At 45.6% G+C, this 22,289-nt stretch overlaps 1 protein-coding gene across 8 annotated transcripts in view; it reads right to left on the bottom strand.

The window, feature by feature from the left end:
- Ggact (gamma-glutamylamine cyclotransferase) overlaps positions 1-21,922 on the bottom strand; it is a 33,585-nt gene extending 11,663 nt beyond the window's left edge. The window contains exons 1-3 of one of the 8 annotated variants that reach the window (XM_023715168.1): positions 21,717-21,920; positions 19,882-20,041; positions 2,976-3,092 (exon numbers count right to left, since the gene is read on the bottom strand). The gene's annotated coding sequence lies outside the window, so the exon portion shown is untranslated. Of the gene's footprint in view, positions 1-2,975; positions 3,093-13,573; positions 13,635-19,881; positions 20,045-20,584; positions 20,675-20,869; positions 20,895-21,716 lie in introns of those variants that run through there. The other 7 variants (XM_023715174.1, XM_023715167.1, XM_023715166.1 and 4 more) reach the window with 7 other exon arrangements.
- Positions 21,923-22,289: the final 367 nt, after the last annotated feature.

The following is a 22,289-nucleotide window of genomic DNA, read 5'->3' as shown; positions in this document are numbered from 1 at the left end:
CTTAAACAACTGAGCTAAGGCCAGGCCCCCCACTGGGCCCTTTCTTACATTCACTTTTCTACAGAATGACTTCTTTTTATTTGGAAATTGTTAGTTAGAAATACTTCGATTAACTGGCTTTGGAACAGGAATGACAATGCATAGCTACACTACTTAAAGGTTTTGTTTCCCAGAGGCATTTTAAAGTCATTTTAACATAGTTTTTATGCTTTGTTTTCATGGGTGAGAAATGGAGAGTTTGGGATTGCAAACTGAAAGTTACAAGAAACCTAGAACATTATAAAATATCAGGCAAAGCCATTCTCTTTTTCTTTTAAGTAGTTAGCACAATACTGTAGAAACCTGAGAACATAGAGCCACTAAAGCAACACTTAACCATTTCAGAAAAGTGAAAGTACAGATGAGGCCCCTGGCTCGGCTAGGCCAACGTGGCCTATGCCGGCAGCTTGCCGTCTGGTTGCTTTGGGAGGAACACATTTAGAGAAAGAGCACGCCACGGAGTGTCCAGGGGATGGAGGTCCAGGCCAGGCTCCTGTCACAATGAGTGAGAGCTGCCTTGCCTTGCCAGGTAAGGCACAGTGACCCCAGGGCAGGAGCCTGTAGGCATGGGCTGCGCTCTGGGACTTGGGCAGGGAGAACAGCCAACCGGGGAAGCCTCCATCCGACACAGGACAATGTATCAGCAAGAATACTTTGCAAAGTAACCACCAAACGTGAGCACGAGCTGTCAAGACACCTGGGAATACCACCCACCCTTCAAAAGAAGCCCTGAGCACACTGTGGAGGTGCAGCCCTCTTGACCTGAGCTGCTCCTCTGTCAGGTGTACCCCAGCAGTGTCACCCTAACCCAGGGACCAGCGGGAACTCCAAACCCGACAGGCTGCTGGGAAGCAGCAAGTGAGTGGCACCATAGCGCCCTGGCAGTCAGCGGTTAGGCTTTAGAACTGGGACACAGTTCTTTCGGTAGAAAGGGCATTTATCTTTTGCTAGGTGTATTATTAAAATTGGTTTAAATCTTCTGAATAAATACTGACTACCTGGAAGTAATCAGACCAGGAAGAAGCAGAGGAAAGAAGGCATAGAGGTGCCAAAATCAAGACATCACCCAGCATACAGACCATTCTATTGTTAAGCATTATGAAAAAAGAAGCGTTTTAAAAATAAAAGCACAGAACTCAAAATCAAATCTGATGAGATTTTTGACTAATTACCACCCCCAAGGCATTCATTTTTTTATTCCAGAGCTTATATAATTACCCAAGTTAAATTCAATTAGAACAGCTGAAAGATGAGTTAAAACCCTGAATTTCACTAAGGGAGCAGGGAGGGCACATTACAGAGCATGCTTTTAAATACTGCATCAAGGGTATCCATTCCTCATGCCCCTACATCTAGCCTGAAGTTACTCACTGCTGCCTGAATCCTGAGTCTGAAACTTTCAGGAAAGGCACTGTGCTGGACCGAGGGGGCTGAGGAAACCAGACACACAGTTTACTGTACCGGCCTGCTGCATAATGCACCCCCAAAGATACTAAACATACACAGACACTTGAGCATGTGCACGCACGCGCGCAGTGGGCACACACCTCACTCCAAAAGCTGCATCACAGCTGGGCATCATGACAAAAGCCAGGGCAGAACCAGGAGGCTGCAGCTAAAACAACCAATCTCATTCCCTCACATTTACAGTCCTCTGGCTGTGCTAGTGTTGGGGGCTCCCACCAGGATTCTACCCAAGCACACTGTATATCCTTAGCTTTAGAAAAGCATTTAAGGGGCTGGTGAGATGGCTCAGTGGTCTAAAGCACCTACTTGGAACAAGCTTGGCAAAGCACAGGGGCCGTGGTTCAATCCCCCAGCACCACATGCCAGCCAGCCCTGCCCCCTGGTGGGCTGAGCTGGCCACACACACACATACACAGACACACAGACACACACACACACACACACACACAAATAAATAAATGTTTAAAAAAAAAAAAAAAAGAAAAGCACTTAAGGGCTAGAGAGATAGTTCAGTTGTCTAAGCACCTGCCTGGCAAGTGCAAGGACCCAGGTTCCCTGGTACTGCATGCTGTGCTGAGCCCCTGGTTCCCAGATACACTGCGCTGGCCCACAAATTAGGTGTGGTGCTGCAGGCCTATAATCCCAGCGCTGGGGAGGCTGAGATTGGAGGATCACTATGAATCTGAGCTGTGTACCATAATCCACTGAGCTATTTGGCCAGCCTTTGTCTGCCATCTTTAATCTCAGTCTCAAGCAAAGTCTCGGGACATAATCAAAATGCAGATAAACTTTCTCCCAAAACACTAGCAAACATGGTTTAGAGTCCAACACCCAATGCAGTCCTTCACAGTAGAAATTTCCTGACGTTGATCTGTACCTTCTATATTTCTATCAGCATTCTGATCTTTTGAAGTATGACCATAATCTACTGTAAGTACGGCATAAAGGATTCCAGGGCTGTCTCTTCAGCCAGCATCTCCAAACCTTTCCAAACTTCCTACAAACCAGTTCCAAAGGCTCTTGGTCCACATGACCAGGTAGTCATAGCAATAACCCCACTTCTCTGGTATGAAATCTGTCTTTCTGACTGGAGAGAAATTACCTGACACCACCCAAAGTTAAAGGAGGAAAGGTTTATGGTAGCTCACAATTTGTAGAGGCTTCAGTCCATAGTTGGCTCCAAAGCAGTGTGGCAGAGGGGCACCACAGAGGAGATACAGTTCATGGCAGGCAAAAGACAGCAGACTGCAAAGCAGGGAAGCGGCAGCAATGGCTGCAAGCAGCCCTCTTTCTATCCTGTATATTCTACCCCAGCTACACACTCGGGGTAGGCTGCACTCTCACCTGGGTGGACTTTCCCCTCATCCACACCCAGAACTATGCCAGATTACTAGGAGGGCTGATTTAGGAATGACACACCCTTGATCCCTGCATCACATACTCTAGATCCAGCCACTGAAAAGCCTCACCTGATCACTCTGGGGAGGACATCTCAACACAAGCCATTACGCCACTCATCTGCTTTCTCTCAGAGCTGAAAACTCTTGTATAGATATGACGGCTTCCTTGGTGAACTCCACCAGACACTGAAGAGGAAATGATAACAGTATTAAACAAACCTTTCCAGGAATGAGAAGAGAGGGAGCACTCTCAATCCCATTTATGAGGCCAATATTACCCTGATACCAAAACAAATCAATATACTGATAGAAACTTACAGACCCCTATCAATAATATGATTGCAAGTCTTGAATAAATACTAGCAAAGCAAATCCATCAATAAATAAAAAGGATAACATATTGGTACTAAGAAATGGTTCCTCTAAGAAATGCAAAATAGTTAATATTAAAACGAATCAATAACTCCCCATAGAAACAGATCAAACTGGAACACAAAGATGATCTCCATAGACAGAAAACAAGGATTTGACAAAATTCAACAAATTCATAAAAATTCTCAGCAAACTAGGACTAGAAGAGGATTTCCTCAGTCTGATAAAAAATATTTATGAAAAACCTACAGCTAATGAAAAGTCTAAGGAGTGAGCAAACATTTTCCCAAAACAAATGTAATTACAGCATTATGTATCACAAACATAAACTAATAGTTTTTTTAATGGCAAAGGATTTAAACAGATACTTTACCAAAGATACATGAATCTCAAGTAAGCACATAAAAAGATGTTCACTATCATTACTCACTAGGGAATGCATACAGAAACCACAGTGGGATAGCATTATATCTCTACTAGAACTGATAAAACTGAAAAGATTATTAGGATCAAGTGTTGGCAATGAACACAGTGTTAACTGAAACTCTCATACATGGCTTGTGCGAATGTAAGAGGGTACAGCAACTTTGGGAAATGCTGTGACAGTGTCTTACAGAATTAAACAGATAATGACCATACAAACCACAAGCTTACTCTTGGGAATGTACCCAAGATAAGCAAGATGCCTGAAGGTTTATAGCAGTTCTGCTCATAAAAGCCAACAGCCATAATCAGCCTAAATGTCCACTAACTGGAGAATGCATAAACACACAAGACAAGCCAACACATTGAGGATGGGTACAGGGCTGGGCATAGGGGAGCGAAGCCTGGGTGTAAAGGGGCCAAGGGAAGGGTGAGATGATGGTGCTGCCCTGATCCTCAACTGATAGTATCATTGCTTATCTACTTCGGGCAGATTTAATGAACTTAAAAAAGAATTTTAAACTTTACATAGTCTAGGAGTGAGTCTGTTGTATGTAAATCAAGACATCTGACTTTTCAAAGGGCGGAAAATTGCCTACCAACACCAGGATTTGAACAAAGTCCTTTTCTTCACCACATGCGGATGCCACAGTGCTCTGTAAGCAGCAGTCTGGTCCTCTGGGACAAACTGTTTCTCCTCCCCCTTTCCTTCACCGTGAACACCAGAACTTTTTAAGTTCTTTCTTAGCTTTTTACTTAGCAGGGCTTAACCTCAGTGTTTCCAGATCCATGGACCTACCGCCTGAGTCCTAGCCCAGCCGACACACTGAGCTACACTGCCTCCCCCGACCCTTGCTGCCCAGGAGGACCTGAGGGCCAGGGGCACTGGCTTGGGCAGCCTGGACCTGGCACACACTGCTGGCTGCGAGACACTTGTTCTATTGTTTACACCGCTGGACCCCTGGGATGGGCACTCGCATCACCTGACCCAGAGATCCTGTGGCTGGCCCCAAGGCTGTGCTACACATTTCCATTTCTTCACAGAAGCTATCTTTGTCTCCCTAGACTCTTGGCCATGGTTTTTTTGTGAATGTGTCCCTAGGACACAGTGTCCTAAAGCACCATGGAGTTATTTTCTAGGAATCAGGGCGTGTAATCTAACAAGACTGATGTATGTGTGGCAAAACGGGTTCGAACTTTTGAAATCCAGAGTGGCCAACAGCCCAAGTTGCTCCCCTCTCCTCCAGGGTCTGTAGAGAGCTGCCTTTCTGTCATGGTGCTTGCACCCCATGGCCAGTGCCCAGAGACTCCCCTCATTCCTTGCCTTTTCTGGGGACCTCTGGTTCTGTGGCCAGGCCCAGGGTAATAAGCTCTGGCTATGCTTGCTAGGTCTTGTTACACATTAGCACTCTGGACACCTCAGCCTCTCGGTTTTGGTATTTTCTGTTTTATTCCTTTTAAGACTTCACTATTAATTATTTACAAAATGCCTTGACCTTTGTTTGACATTACCTCTCAGTGCAGTCTTCTGGTAGGAGCAAAGTCTCCACCTGCCCTGGGGCGTGGCTCCCACTGCCTGTTCAGGACACACATGGTCAGGAGTGTTCTGCTCTTGCCTGTGACCCACCCCGCTGGGCTTTGCTGTGAAGGGGGTCTGAGACACGTGGGCCTCAGCTTGGCTGCTGCTATCAGTGCTGCAGTGGTGAGATATGGAATCGTGCAGTGCAGGCAGAGGCCCAGTCTTCAACCAGCGGGCCACTGCCCTCGGAGGGAAGCCCTCTGGGCAGCAACTGCTCCCAGCTCAGAAGGCACCTGCCTGGGCTTGTGGTTTCCTTCGGTCCGATGGCCAGAGGTGGGTGGGTGTGCCGGAGGAGGTGCAAGTGCCTGGCACATGCAGGCCCAGCAAATGGAGTTGTTTTGGATGAAAGAAGCCAGCAAATAAAAACACAAATTCTGCTCCCCTCTTGCCCTGGAGCTCCTTACTCAAGAGAAGCCAGGGGACACAGAGCTGCGGGGCCTGGGCTTCACAGGTCATGTGCAGAGAGGCAGTCACAAGGACCAGACTGTCAGTGCCCTTGGCTGCCCTTGCTTAACATCACCTGGTTTTCTGTGGCTCTGAGATGGAGACAGAAACCCCCATTTGCCAGCCTCCAGCTCAGGTGCTCAGGTGACCAGAAGGAGGCAGAAGTCACTGTGAGAGCCCTGGTCGCTGCCTGCATGGCCCCCACTGAGCCCCTAGCCAACCTGTCAAGCTAAGTCCAGCTAAGTCCAGCTGCAGCCACGTCTCCTTTTCTGTGTTTGTGAATAAGCTTCAGTTTTACACAGCTACATCCCCAGGCCTTTAAAATTGTTTTAACTCTGAGACGAGGTCTTGCTAAGTCAACTAGACTTCCAAGCCTGCTGCCTCGGCCTCCCAGAGTGCTGCATCACAGGCATGATCCACACCTGGCTTAATCTTCATCTATGTGCAAAGTTCAACCAGCCAAAAGGGCAAAGTTTTCAAGGATTGAGATTTAACATTTGTATAAACCTTTAACTTTAAAAGAAAAATGCTTGAAGTATCCTAAATTACACAAAACACATAAAAATAAATATAAATGCAAACGAGTAATAGGCAGCTATTTCCTAGTTTAACACATATTAGTCCTATTGGCTATTATTTTATGTAACAAAGCAATAATCCTGAGGACACATTTTAAGAAGATTACGTCTTACCCTTCTGATTCGAGGTCAACTGCTGAAGTGTAAGTATTCAGCCACAAGGCTGACCATTTAATAACGCATGAAATATATTAACTTTCTGCTTTCAATAGCTGGTGCCACCATCCTAACACAGGACATGGCTCTGAGCACCTGAGCTTGTGGTGTCGAGCAACAGTGGGCCACTAGGGAAGGGGGCGCAGGGGTCCAGCCTGCACTGTCTAGACCACACCCCAGGTGGCAGCTCTTCTGGGCAACACACATTTCTTATGTTTATTTCTAATTCTGAATATAATGCTGTAAGCAGAAGAGAGGGGCAAGAGAAATCTGAAATATTTTCTCTGTCTACACCATTTCATGGGTGGTGGGCTGCTGGTCTCCCTGTCCCCAATTTTATAACCCTGTGTTGCCTGTTCGTATGCATTGTTCTACTCCCCAAATTCAGTTTCTCTTGTCCACATTGTCTTGGTGATCACAGGGCTAAAATAAAAAATCCAAAATCCTAATGCTAGCTTCATGCTTTAAGGTAATTTGTACTCAATTTGAAATTCAAAAAAGATTTCAGAAGGAAAGCAATACTGTAGTCCTTCAGACATTATGACCAAAGATCAAGGCATGGGCTCGCAGGAGAGACTAGCCAGAATTGTAAAGGTTAGTCCAGTAACCCCCCTGCCAGCATTTGCAGTTTTCATTTGTGTACTTAACTACTGGCAGTCAAGGCAGAGCTTATAAAGATGACGGCCCTGCTGTTCCACAACCAGACAATTTGTTTTGAAAAGTACTGGAATCCAGTCAGCAAAGGGACCCTGAAACCCTCTCTGTATTAGGTGGCTTCTAAGCAATGAAGTCTACGAACCAGTTCTCAAAATAATTGGTAATAATAAAGTAGTCAGTGGTCCATTTTTTTAAACTGTACCCTTGTCACGAGAAGACTCTGAAGATAATGCCTCCCTACGGCTGAGCACCCTGAGGGACATTCACACTGCCTGGCGTCCCGCTCACCCCTCACCCCGCAGGCTGCTCCAGTAGCTAGTTGCACAGACACATTTATTTCCATCTTGGTGACCATCTCGCCAGCATACGTCCACTGTGCCTCACGATGGCCAGGGACCTCTCAAGAATATGTGCAAGACAATGCCTCCACCTGTCCTGGCTCGGGGGATCTGGGGGGCAGCGAGTCAGATGACCCTGACAAGCCTGGCCTGGCATTCCTGTCTTCAGACGGTTCTTGCTCATGAAGAGCTCAGGCTAGGTTTAGGGGCTCACTTCAAACAAATGTAATACACAGGAAGTGACAGCATGTTACTTCTGAGGTTAGGTTATAAAAAGACCAAGGCTTCCCTTGCAAGCACTCTTTGCTTTCTCTCTGAGATCACCGGCTTTGAGGGAGCCTGCTGCCATCTGGTGGCCTCTGCATAGAGATGCCCGTGTGGAGAGAACCTGAGGTCTCCACAGCTGAAATGGACCCCAGGACTGCCAACTGCACTGGGCCCAGAGCCATCCAGTCAAGGCTGGAGGTGCCCACATCTTGACCAGTACAGGAGTGCAGCTGTGAGAGACTAGCCAGAGCCATCAGCTGAGCTCTTAAACCCAGACCCACAGAATTGTGGGTAATGTTGGTTGTTCCCAACCACTAGTCCTGGGAGCAATCTGTTGCTTAGTAGTAGACAACACATTCAGGAAGGCTGGGTCCAAATTTCCCCCTGCAAGTCATAAAGGCCAGTCACATGTCAGCTCATACTCTCTCTGGTCACATCAGGGTCATGCCTCACACTGTTCTGTGGCAGTCTATTCTGCTCACAAGATTGCTGCTCTCCTTAGAACCCTCTGCTCTTCTTTCCTCTACATCCTTCATGGTAAGATCCTTCTAGTCTTTGGGGTTTCCAGCTCGCTTCAAACATTGTCCCACTGAACCCACTGCTCCCAGAACAGTGTACCCTTGTACCCCTGTCAGTACCCATAGTCTGTCCCTCCAGGTGACAGAAGGCCTGGGCACCAGTCACTTGTGTTCAGCTCTCAACCACGGGACCTGGGGTGTGGTGGGTATACTGTAAATGGCTGCCCAGAAAGGAGCCATCTGCAAGCTACCAGCCTCAAGTTCTCTGCCCTGAACATTTTTTTTTTTTTTAATTTTTTTTTTAACATTTATTTAGTGTGTGTGTGTGTGTGGCCAGCTCAGCCCACCAGGGGGCGTGGCTGGCTGGCATGTGGTGCTGGGGGATCGAACCGTGGTCCCTGTGCTTTGCTTAGCTTAGTTTGTTCCAAGTAGGTGCTTTAGACCACTGAGCCATCTCTCCAGCCCCCTGAACATGTTAACGTCCCTTTTCATCTTGGACACTGCTCCTCTAACAGCCTCAGGGCAGCAAGCTGCATTACCACACTGCTGCACTGGCCTCTTTCAAGTCTGTCAACTGCTTAGCAGTATCTGCAGAGCACAAGGACCCAGGGCAAAACTCCAGTTCTGAAGAACAATTCCTCAGTCTTTTTTAAAAAATATTTTTATTGAGAAACAAATAGCAATGAGACAGTCTTGCAACCGATTACTAGTACATTTTCAATAATTAATACATTGCAGATTGTTGTCTTAGTGATTATTCAAGATGCAGACCTGACATCCTGTCTCAAACACTATTAGAACAAGCCTCTCTATTCATTGAATTAAGAGAATGGAGCTGTATATCTATCTTAACTATTTTGAGTATATAGATACAAAATGGTCGTTCATTTGTATCCCCTTTTTTGGTTAGTTTTGTCAGAGATGGGCATCCCATTGTCATTTAAATAATGTAGGTGCATGAATTCAGCAAAATATTCCAATATAGTCCAATAGTTCATAATAGTAGTGAGTTTTCCATAAGACTGTTAATGTGCAAAATTGTTGACTTGAGCATTTGACAACTCATCATATTAATATGGCTTTACTTTTTATATTTCATTTTCATACTTTTCAGCTGGATGGTTAAGACCAAGAAAGAGCAAGACCTATATAACAAGAAATGTATCTTAGATGAATGATCTTTTGAGAGATTTTCTGGCCATTTCTTTCACTGATTATTCCACACTTTGGTTCGTCTGAGGTTGCCTCCTGGATAGAATCGGGCTGTGCACTTTTACTCCATCATGTGGCACCCTGTTCCCATCTGTCCCACTACAGACATCTGTCTTTCCCCCCTATGGCTGATGATACTTAGTGAAGAGGTCCTTCACAACTCCGCAAATACCTGCTATCAAACTTGCCTCTGGTTCATTTCCTCCTTCCTGTCTGTAAGGGGCTAGGGTTTTCTATTACACCCAATGTTATCATCCTTTCTTTCAGTGCTCAGATTGTCTCAGTTTTGACAGACAGCCCTCATGATGGCACTTCTCTTGCTTTTTGCCTTAAAATGCTCTAGTTTTACCATAGACTTACATGCCCCACCCCTGCGATCAGTCATCCTCCCAGGAATCTTTGTTCCTCTTAGCGGAAAATGGCACTTAGCCAAAATCCAGTGTGAGATGTGCTCAATGCTACTGAGGTATGTCTAACCTCCTCTGCTTCACTGGATCACAATTATACATATATGTATTTCCACCTATAATTACATCTATAATGCAGTACTAAAAAGTAGGAGTTTACACTAGTATACTAAACCTAATCCATACTCACTTGCTACCTTTCTTTCTTTCTCTTTTGCTTTTTTTTTTTTTGGTACTGGGGATTGAACTCAGGACCTTGTGCTTGCCAGGCAAGCACTTATTCTACTGAGCCATCTCCCCAGCCCTCATTTGGTACGTTTCTATATCCATTACTCAACTCCGTGTGGCAGTATGAAGCCTAGCTTCCATTAGCTTTACTGCAGTTAACTTGCTTCTAAAACGAGTTAACATGCAACCCACTTCCAACCTCAAAGTACCCTGCTCAGGCTCTGCATCTTCACAAAAGGATGACTCTCCCACAAAGAGAGGTGACTCACCTGGCCTAGGCTCAGGCTCCCCAAGTTCCAGAGAAGAGTTATGGACTTTCTGCCTTTGTAAGAGGAGCTACAAAGCCTGCCTGCACGGGGATGTGTAAGGAGTGGGAGGATCTGTGGTCACTTGTGCACACACATCAGGCTCTTCCTGTCTCACTGTGATCTGTGGCCTCTGCTCTCAAGGTTCCCAAGTAGAGAAAGTGGCTGTTGAAATTCAGCCACACAGTCACATTTAAAGCAGCAAAGAAGGGCAGGATGAGGAACCAGAGTCCTGTGTTCCACCAAGCAGGCTCTTTCCAGCACCTCTTGGATCCATAAATCTGGACCTGAACAAAGAACGGATACCAGGTAGCAGCTATCACCATCTTCCCCTCCCATTTCTTGTGTTAACCAGCCAACATCTGTGTCCAAGGGCTCCTGAAGACCTCAAACCACTCTCCAGAAGCAGCCTGCATCCCTGCCCATTTCAGGGCTTCTGAAACCCCAAGAAAAGTGACCCTGAGGTCCTGGGGAACTTTACAGAGGCTTAAATGGATCTCAGACAATGTATCACTACTTCTCTGTTCCACTATGAATAAGAGAAAATGCTGCACTGGGCCCCCTAGAGCTTGCTGAGTCTCCAAGGACCCCACCTAACCCCTGCTGGCCCCATGTGCAGCCTTCACCTGTGAAAAAATCCAGTGCCAGAGCAGCTCTGTGCTCCAGCCCCATGCACCATGCTGTTAGAAAGTGCAAAGCACAATGACAGCAGGCCCAGCTCCCTGCCAAACTGTAGTAGATTTCTAACAGGTGGTCAACTTATTAACCACAGCTGAATTAAACTAGTATGGTGCTGGGTGTGGGAAGCCCACCTGAGGGTTGTTGCCAGCAGAATAAAGGCAGAACAGGAGACGTTATTGGAATGCTGTTAGGGATGCTGTTTGGAGAAGCTGTTGGAAGCTGACAGTTCTCTTGAGCTGTTCTGGTGGAGAACCTTGTCATGCTGGCCTTCCCAATGAACTTTGAAGGAGCTCTGATCCTCATCTTCAGCATTACTTTCTGGCTCCAGAGGGGAAGATGGAGACTGCTCAGGCTCACAGAGAAGCTTGCTGTATTGGCTTTCCTGATGGGAACTTAGCTTTCCTCATCACTGAAGGAGGACCTCACTGTTGCTGAGGATGGCTGTGATACTTTTAGGGGAGCTTTAGAGCTTACTTTGAGTGTTGCTACCTAGCTCCAGTTCAGATCCCTCAGCCTGTGAGCACAGGTCCTTCACCCCACTGGCAGACTTTCTAGCTTCCACCACTGACCTTTGGGCCTTTCCAGCAGAGGATCTGTGATGTAGGATCCAGGCCTTCAGCTGGATTTTTTAGTATTTAGTGTGTGGATGGATTTCCTGCACTTGTATATGACTCTTGGTGATTCCTTATAAACTAGTATTATAAAATGTGTCCTGTATTTTATTGTTCGCTTTGCAAGAACCACAAGTCAAAGGGAAGCAAAGAGGAAAGGGAAAAAAATAACAGTGAAGGTAAGCGCAGAGATCCGCACACAAGAGCCGCCCTGAAGCAGGGAGATTTACTCTGCAGAATGCCCAGCTGTCTTGCAGCACATCTCAGATGAGTCCATATGACTCAACCCTGCTCTCAGCAAGTACAATGGAAAGCACTGCCACCAGTGCACAGGTATTATGCAAGTTTTTCTATTTATAAACTGTAATAGCAGCGTAATTTCAAGATATTATAGCAGTCTTAGGTCATACCTATTTGGTGTGATTCCTGGTAGCAGAGCTTCTGTGGTGTAGGCACAAGAGCACTTTCAAGATAGATGTACCTCACTCCACAGGCAGGTGAGCCCTGTACCTTTTCTGCTGGATGCCCATGATTGAGGCACTTTCTCTCTCTGAACATGATCACAGCACTGAAAAATGGGGCAAACAAAGCCTTCCTCAAGCTCTGCCATATTGAGGTAATGCACAGCAATTCTGGCCCACAGGTGACATAAATGCCTGTTAGTAGCCTTCTGAGAGGAGGGAAATCACACAAGGATAGGACCAAATCATGCAATGCATCAGGGCCCTAGTAGAACCCCTGGCATATGACTATGCCTGATAAATGTCAGTCCTTTATCATGACTTTTTTTTTTTTTTTTTTTTTGGTGGAACCGGGGATTGAACTCAGGCCCTTGCACTTGCCAGGGAAGTGCTTATTCTACTGAGCCATCTCCTCGGCTCCTAATCTTTTTTATCTTACTCAACAATATCAAAATCCAAATGTTAGTTATCTGGCATTTTTTAAAAATGAAATTTAACTTTTTATGCCCAGAAAAGCATTTTGTATAAGCCCTTTCCTGCACTAATAAAAACTGCACACTAGCAATGACACAGCATCCTTATGGTCCTCGCAGCAGTATAGGAACTTCTGCCAAACATAGATGAGCCTCAAGAACATTCTGCTACACGAACTAAGCCAGTTGCTGAGGGGCAAATATGGCATGATTCCACTTAAGTGAGGAATTTAGAAGAGTGAGACTCACAGGGACATGGAAGGATCGGTAGATCCTAGCTCTTAGCTGGCTCTAGAGTCCTGAGCCAGGGCAGTTTAGCCAGGCTGAGGTCTCCATAAGTCTAGCCTCTGACCCGCAGTGTCTAATAGGCCGCCACCAGGGGGCAGCAGGTGTATTATTCCGCGATTTTAAAACTCGAAAAGTCTAGTGTATTTCCATCATCTTTTCCCCAAGCCCAAATATAAATGTGCACATAATTGACTTCATAAAAATAATTTCAATAAATACAAAGATGAAAAAAGATCCACAAACACATTTTTAAACAAAACAAAGTCTTGGGTGCACAAAGATGAAAGATCCATAAATAACTAAACAAAACAAAGTCTTGGGTGTATGTTGATAACAGCCTTAATAATACTTCACTATTTCTTTTTGTTAAACCTACTTGATGTAATTAATATGGATCAATGAATATATTAGTTTTAAACCAAAAATGATTTGGCTGCAAAATCCATCCTACTTCTTCACTCCTTGAGCCAGATCATCCCAGTGCTTGGCTTCTGAGGCTTGAAGCCACAACCTCAAATGCCCATCTGGTCATCTGTCTTCACTCTTCCTTTATCAGTTGGGTTTTTTTCTTTCCAACACCCCTGCATTAGAAAGGAAGGCCTACCCATAGACCTCAGCCTCTAGCAACCTTTCAGATGTGAAAGAGGGAAATCAAGTCACAGAGCAAACCTGCATGCCAGTGTTCTTCTGAGCAGACGAAATAACCTCCTCTCCCTGGCTTTTAAATGGTGACACCAGTGGGAAACTCCAGCCATAGCAGCTATCAAGAGGTCTGAAGTACAGACAGGGCCGCCCTCAGCACAGACTTTGTGCACCAGGAGCATTTACAGTTTCATCTGACGATGGAGTGAGCCAGGTCAGTCATGAACAGTGCACTCTGGTAACTAATCCACAATCAACTCCATGTTTCAAAGCAACCACAGTGATGTAACCCAGCGACCACAGTTCCTGAATCACCTCAGGAGAGAGGCACTGGACCTTCACTTTACATGGGAAATGTCACACAGTGTCTTTCCTCAAGCTTATCATACTTTTGTTAAGGAAAAAGGCAGTTAGATGAAAGCTTTGACTTTTATTTCAGAAACACAGAAGAGCCTGTTTTTCAGACCACAACAGTGTTCACTATAGTATAAAGGCTGGAGGCTAATTTCAAAGGAATTAGTCTCCACTTGCCCACAATTTGCTCACAGATAATTAGCTGCTCATTCATCAACCTAACCTAGCATAAAACCAATGGAAAGGCAAACATGGACTAACAATTATTAATGGTAAAATGAGGATAAGATACAAGATACACACTGTGAATATGAACAAGTCACTGCAAAAGGCATCTTGTATCCAGGTGTTATTATTCTGTAATCTTTTGCCAAGTATATGCTCTTAATGGGTGAGATTGAAAAATACTCTTAATGTTCTAGTTTTATTTTTCAGTACATAATATATGTGTATCTAGCTATAGAAAATCATCAGAAAACCATAAATATGTAACTTTATAACAAGTATATAAAATAAATTTGATTCAGTAGTTTATTCAGGAATTATTAAAATTATTTTTAAAATATCAAAAACCTGAAACCAGTTAACTAAAAAGCAAACAAAAAAATCCTCATAAAACACTTCTCTATTAGGATGGTTTTGAGGGGAAAATCTGATAATATGAAGTGCTAACATGGATGTGGAGCCACTGGAACTTTCCTACATTGTAGTGAGAATACAAAACAGCACAGCCACCATGAGAAATTTTCTACAAGTCTAGTATTGACTTTAAAAAGTACACAAGCACTTTCAAATATGATCCAGCAACTGTGCTCCCAGGGAGCACCAAGGGAGTAGAAGCTTTTCTTCACACAAAAGCCCATTGACAAATGTTTATTTTTATAGCACCTGTATTCATAATCACTCCAAATATTAAATGACTCAGTGTCCTTCCCAGTGAATGGACACACAATGTGGTATGTCTGGATAATGGCAGTGAAAAAGGGTACATACGCAGAGGGATCTCAGTGGCAATGACCAACAGGACCCAGTCTTGATGGTTACATGCTATATCATTTCATTTTTATGACATTCTGGAAAAAGTAAGACTTACAAGGATTGAGAACAAATCAATGGTTGCCAGTAGGGCTTGACCACAAAGAGCAGAATGGGTGAGGACTTTTTTTTTTATCTTGTTTTCTCGATTTTGGTGAAAGAACTGCTATCAGGATTTTGACAGTGGTTATAAGAATCTACGCATGGTAAAACTCATACAACTATACTAAAAATCAATTTTACTGTAATGAACTTAAATAATAAAACCATGAGAACATGAAATTACTCTAACACAGAAATAAAGATGAAGATTAAATTAATTTAAATTTATGGCCAGTGTACATTATTAAGAGATCTAAGGATATACAAAGCAAGTACAATGAAAGGGATTTTAAAATTCCATTTGGAATAAGCCAACTGCACAGACCTTGTTTCTAGAAAACTGTGGAAATGTGAGTACAGATTTGATGATACAGAATTTTGTTCATTAATGTTAGGTAGGACTGTAGTTACATAAGAAAAGAAATTTTCAGACAAAATTTATACTACAACGTTAGGGGGTGAAATGACTTCAAATTCTTTAAAAGCAAACAAAACCCCAAAACCCAAGGGCGGGCAGGAGAGCAAATGGCCGAGTGGGGCAAACCATGTGTGCTGTGTAGGTCTCTGCTGCTGTGGCTGGCACGTGAGTGTTTATTATACTCTGCTTTTGAGGAGGTCTGATGAAGTTCTTAACAAAATGCTTGAAAGAGGGACTTGAGATAATTTTAGATTATCAGGAAGGGACCTAAATTTAGTGGCCTGTACCTTATGGAGAGGAAGTGCCACGTGAAGACAAGCAGGCTTGGGCTGGTGAGATGGCTCAGTGGTCTAAAGCACCTACTTAGAACAAGCTAAGCTAAGCAAAGCACAGGGACCGCGGTTCAATCCCCCAGCACCACATGCCAGCTAGCCCCGCCCCCTGGTGGGCTGAGCTGGCCACATACACACAAAATAAATAAATAAATACATATTTTAAAAAAAAAAGAAAAAAAAAAGACAAGCAGGCTGAAGTCACGCAGCCACAAGCCAAGCTCTACCAGAGAGGCCAGGAAGGCGAGGAAGGATTTCCCTAGCAGCTGCCAGAGGGACACAGCCCTGCCCACCCTTGATGTCTCTTTCTGGACTTCTATGAACCATGAAAGAATACAGTTCTGGTGTTTTAAGCCTCCTGGTTTGTGGTAATTTGTAATGGAAGCCCTATAAAACCAGTACAGTCACTGAGTAACTCTCCTCTGTACCAGGTCAGGGTAGTCATGGCCTCCTGTTCCACATGTAACTATGTCAAAGTACTAAGAGACAGAGAACTGCTGTAGGAAACCACGGGCCCCTACTCACTGACCTGACAGGTAAAACAGTCTCAAGGTAGGACAATATTTTACCCTGACTAAAGAATTTTACCTGTTGGCTCAGTCCCATTTAAGGACCATGGGCCAAAGGAAGTATCCATTGGAATGGGCTGAACCAGCTCCCGTGGGGTTATGGGCTGACAGTTCCAGTGCTGTTATACACATACACGTGTACAGGTATGTGAGTGGCAGAGAGCAGGAGCCAGCCTTCTAGTGAATGGAATGCAAGGCAACACCCAAGACAGGGAAAAGGCTAGAAGGATCCATGTGGCAGTACACTCAAGCTGGAGTCACCAGTATGAATCCAGGGTTAGCTTAACACAAACACTGGTGGTCACATAAACAGGTATTTCCATATACACAGGGACATACACACACACACTGTTCTGTCAAACAAGAGAATATTCAAGCAGTTACAGCACAGCAGAAACAAGCACACCCAGCACTGGCATGTGGCCTCTAACACCATCCCAAGAAAATCCAGGGCCCCTCAGGAAATGACTGATTCTAAGAGTGGTCTGGAATTGTATTCGATGAATCCAGGGCATCATGGCCGTGTTCAAAACTGACTGCATAAGCAACCTGTCCAGTGATGGGCACCTGAAAGAGCTCCAGCGGCCAAGGCAGGAGCAATGTGAGGAATAAAACAGGCAAAGTAGCACAAATTATAACTAAAACATTCAACAAATGTCCCCGAGCCCATAATTAAATAAATGCAAGGCAACAGACAAACTTCCTGTGCAGAATTCCAAAGAGTTCACCAGGCTAGTCAAGGGGAGACAAAACTCCTCCCCTGAGGGTCAGCTGCTTGTGGTGGCTTCCTTTCACAGATGACAGTGGACAGAGGGAAAGAAGAGAGGCAGTCAGGGAGACCTGACATGCTACGTCAGCCAGGAGATCAAGGCCACTGGCAGTAGGGATGATGAACATATGCAGCCTTGAGGTAACACGACAGGAATGGCACTTTACACCTAACATCACCTTTCCACAAACCCACACCCCTCTCTGTGTGATGAAGGATACAGGAATGACTAGTTGTATCTGTGCTTTTGAGAACATGGATAGCTGGAGAGGGAAAAAGAGGCCTGGACCTAAGAAATACAGTAAGCCAGGCATGGTGGCACACAACTGTAATCCCAACAAAAGAGGCTGAGGTGGAAGAATCACAAGTTCAGGGCCAGCCCTGATTACACAGCAAGACCACGTCTCAAAAAAAGGAAAAGAAAAGAAACAAATAGACTTAGAAGTTACCAACGTGAACTATCTTACCTTGAACAATGTTTTTCCCTGTGACCGCTGAAATAGCTTCAAAACAACCATCAACCCAGACAGCAATGAGCACTCCTAAGGTCTGGATGGTGGTCTCTAAGTATCATTTTCCATTTTAAACTAAGCCACCAGAGCTCTTTGGAAAAATGGCTGATTGCATGTTTGGGGATGTAAATCTGACCAAGATTTCCACTTGCTATTAGAGTAACTAACACCAGAGGACTGTCTCTGCCTCATTCCTTCCCTAATCCATCTCCTCCCTTCCAGTGCTCCACCATCCTCGTCTTTTATTCCTTTAAATCTGTGGTTGGCAGAATGGGCCCCAAAGATGTCCATGTTCTAATCTCTAAAACTCATGAGTGTATTACTTTATGTGGTGAAATGGGACTAAAGTTAATGACCCTGAGGTATGGGCATTATCCTTGGCATTATCCAAGTCAGCCTGATCTCATCAGATGAATCCTGGAAAGGAGAGAACTGTTCTTGGCTCCTAAGAGGGTCAGAGAGGGGCTACACTGCTGGCTTTAAAGGGTGAAAATGAGTCAGGCAACATGGACATATCTAGGACAGAAGGCAAGAAAAAAAGATTCTCCCCTAGAGATATATCCTTAGTTTTTGAAACAGAAGGTTCAACATCATCCAGCTAGTACCAGTACTGGACCCCAGGCATCTGGCTAAGGAGCTGGTGCCCTTAACCCTGACATTAGCATCTGTTTCCTATGTAAAAAATGGAAGATCCAGACCTTGGTATTCATTAACACAGTACTCCTAGTGTTGAGCACAGAACTGCTTAATAAATAGGTAAGATGAGCAAAAGGAACAAAGATGGGTTCCCCTCACATCCTTTCTTTTGTAAACATTTTTTTTTTAAATTATGGGAAGCAGAATACACAGAAAATCAGCATAATGGTATGATTCCTCAAATATTCATCTCCCAACTCTGACACATTAGCATCAACTTCATCTTAATGTAGACACTGAATTAATTTGGTATTATCTGGGAGAAACAGTCCTCTTTTAACAGTCTTTTTTCTTCAGAATCATATATTCCTAGCTGCTATAGCTTGGGGGGCAGAGTGACCCTCGTGTTTATAGCCTTCCTAGAGCTGGGATTACAGGTACGCGCCACCAAGCCTAGTTTCAACTGCTGCCTGCTTGCAGGTGCTTTAATCCGCTGAGCTATTTGGCTGGCCCTTCATCACCCAAAGTTTCAAGTGCTAAAGGCTTGGTGGTCAGGGTGGTATTACTGGGAAAGGATGGACCCGTTAGATGAGCTGAGACCTTACAGGAGACTCCTGGTCCCCTCAGGTGTATCCTCAAAGGTGACTGGGGATCTCTGCTCTCTTCCTCTCTACTCCAAGGTTCATGGTTTGCTCTGCTACACAGCCCCAGGCACTGCCATCTTGAACATCCAGCCGAGGTCCAGAGCAGTGGGTCCACCTTATCTTTGTTGGGAAGCTCCAAAACCACAAGCCCCTGGCACACGCCTGTAATTCCAGCTCTTGGGAGGCTATAAACAGGTGGATCACTACGAGTCTGATCTAGTAGTGAGACCCTGAACACCCTGTAGACCCTTCCTTAAAATACAAAAACAAGAACAACAAAAAAATACACCAAAAAACAAAACCATGAGCCCCAAATAATTTTCCCTTTATAAGGGAATTATCTCAGGCATTTCACTACAGTGACATGAAACTGAGTAACAACTCTCATCTCAGGTTCATTTTTTTTTTTTGTATTTTAGGGAAGGGTCTACAGGGTGTTCATGGTCTCACTACTAGATCGGACTTGGAGTGACCCTCGTGTTTATAGCCTTCCTAGAGCTGGGATTACAGGTACGCGCCACCAAGCCTAGTTTCAACTGCTGCCTGCTTGCAGGTGCTTTAATCCGCTGAGCTATTTGGCTGGCCCTTCATCTATTGTTAATATGTTTTTTAAAATATCGAAACGAGCAGTTCCTTCCAAGCAAAATATAAAACAAACTATGAAAGGGAGACTGATATTTTCACTACACACAACTTAAATTTTCTAGAGGACAAAAACTAAACAAAGTACAAAAAAAAAAAAAAAGAGGGAAAATAGTTGTAATATATCTGAAGATTAGTATTCTTAATGTATAAATAATTCTTAGAAATCAATATGACCACAGACCAACAGAGGTAAACCTAATTTCCCCCTACTGTGTTTACATGACAAAAAGACACTTCCATTGGCCTGCTCAGCTTGCAGCCTCTGGGCTCTAGAATTCAGGAGTCAAAACATCCTGGAAAACAGGAAAGCTATTCTCACCTGTAAATTCATTCAAAGATGAGTTGCCCTTGAGTCCAGCAGCACAGTGAGGCTGCAAGTCTTAAAAACTTTTCGCTCCAGAATCCTTGTGCAGCACACAGGCGACATGTATGTCTACCTCCGACACAGACCAGAAAGCCCGAATGCCCAGCTCTCAATCCTGCTGGGGGGTGAGAAAAGGGAAAAACACTGAGTGTTTAAGAGGGCTAAAACCAAAATCAAATGGCCCAACCAAGCCCTCTTGGAAGGCAATGTCACACCCTGGGTTTGAATACGCAGAAGGGAACTATTTTCATTCTGTGTAAATCGGCTCCTAGCCCAAGGGGCAGAGAAGGGCTTGACTAGCTAGACTTCCCACTGACCTAGAGGGAGGGCTCAAAGTTCTCCACCTCCCTAAAAAATAAGTTATATCTCTCCTAAAATAAGGAAAGAAAAAGAGAAAGAACACAGTAGGTTTTCTGTCATCAGGCAAAGTACACTGTAGAAAAGCTCAGCTTCCACCGCGGTCAAGTCACATACATTTAAAATGTTAAAACTTCAAATTGCTTGGGAAGTAGACTTGCCAAATAGTGGTCGCCGCGCCTTTGGATCTAACCTCTAACTTATAGGAAATACAAGGGACGAAAACAGAGCGAGCTAAATCGTACTACACAAAAAGCAACCAAACAGATTCCAAAGATGACACTACTCAATCTAAAGTTACCATTTTCTCTTTAAACCCTTTTCGTGCAAATTCATGCTTTAGTTTTAATTTTCATTTCAACTACAGCAAGATCCCACAGTAGCCAGTGACACTAGGGCAAAATACTTCTGTACAAAAGCCCACTAATTAGGAATGAACTCTGTAAACTCAGCTTTTAAAAGACAAATGCTCTGCGGAAGGCGGGTCTGCCTCCTTAGGAACGTCCGGTTTATGGCAGCGCTTCCCGGGATAGGCGGGCTCTCCCCGTCCGCGCTTCAGTTCATTGAGTGGTACAGAAAAACGTACCTAAGCATCTGTATGTTTAAGACCCACATGGGTCAACATTTAGAAATGTTTAGTTTTTAATTAATTTGTCCACGGAACTTTTTTTGTTGTTGTTCCTTTTGTGGTACCGGGGACTGAACTCCAGACCTTGCGCAGGCCGGCAGGAGTCCACGCCGCTGAGCTATCCTCGCCCCTCCAACGAACGTCTGGAAAACCACCTGCTCCCTACAAAAATACGGTTCCAAGTCCGGCGAATGTTGCTTTTACTTCAACACTATTAAGCTCCGCTTGGAATCAAGAGGCGTTCAGCAGACACCTCGGCTGGGCTCCGAGGGCCACGCTGGCGGCGGCCTACCCCGGGCCGAGAACCCGACCGCAGCAGCCGGCCGCGGGGCGCCGGCTGCCAGCTCGCGGGCGTCGCCGCGGGCTCGAGGGACCCCAGCAAGGGACGCTAACGCCAGAAGCGGCTTTTAAATCTCCCCTGCTGGTTATGGTTTCCACACAGATAGCTCTAAAACTAAAAGCTGCAGCTTTCTTCTCAAGTTCCTTTTGCCGCTGCCGCCCGAGGGGCCTCCCCCGTTCACCAGAAGCCCAAGTGGGCGCCAGCCACCTCCAACGCCCTTGGCGCCCCGACTGTCCTGCGCGGCCTTCCGGCTGCAAACGCGCCCTCCAGCCGAGGGTCCGGGGCCAAACGCGCCCTCCGACCGAGGGTTCCGCCGTCAAACGCGCCCTCCAGTTGAGGGTTCCGGGTCGTGCGGCTCTCCTGTCCCGGGTCCCCGCCCTTCTGCCAGGAGTTCCCCCTACCCCAAGGACACCGGGATTCCGACTCGGGGACTCGGGGACTCGGGGGCGGAGCGCAGCGCCTCACCTGCTGCCCAGAGGGCCCTTCACTGCAGACGGGCGCGACCAGGAACGGAAATGCCTCGCAGGGCGGGAGTGGCCCCCACGCCGCCTTGGGCGGCGCCCCCTGCAGGCGGGACGCCGCAACGCAGGCACCGCGCAGGCCGCACCTGCTCCTGAGCGCTCACCTGCCCAGACGCCGGCAGGCAGAGCGGTCCAGACCGCTCGCTGGAAAGTCACTGCAGGCGCCGGGGCAACCCCGTCAGAGACTCGCGGACATTCCCGGGCATGTATGCTCCACCTTGAGCCCGTGTTGGACGCAGACACACCTGGGACACAACCACATCAAACAGACTAACGACTCCACAAACTTGGGGGCACACCACAAGCCACAACTCAGGCACACCTGCGAGGATTCCCGCATTACAGGTCCTCACTTACCCCTGAGACCTCGCACCTGCACCCACACGTGCACACCAGCTGCAGATAGTCATGTGTTCGCACGCCTCCTTCACTGATTCTCCCCATTAAAATGGGAAGAGGAATCAGAGATGGAGAGAGGGAAGGAAAGAAAAGAATTTAAAGAGGAAATAAAGAAAGT

This window comes from Octodon degus, unplaced genomic scaffold (assembly GCF_000260255.1).
Source record: "Octodon degus isolate 3935 unplaced genomic scaffold, OctDeg1.0 scaffold00039, whole genome shotgun sequence".
Classification (NCBI taxonomy): domain Eukaryota; kingdom Metazoa; phylum Chordata; class Mammalia; order Rodentia; family Octodontidae; genus Octodon; species Octodon degus.
This window is presented reverse-complemented; position numbering and strand designations above follow the sequence as displayed.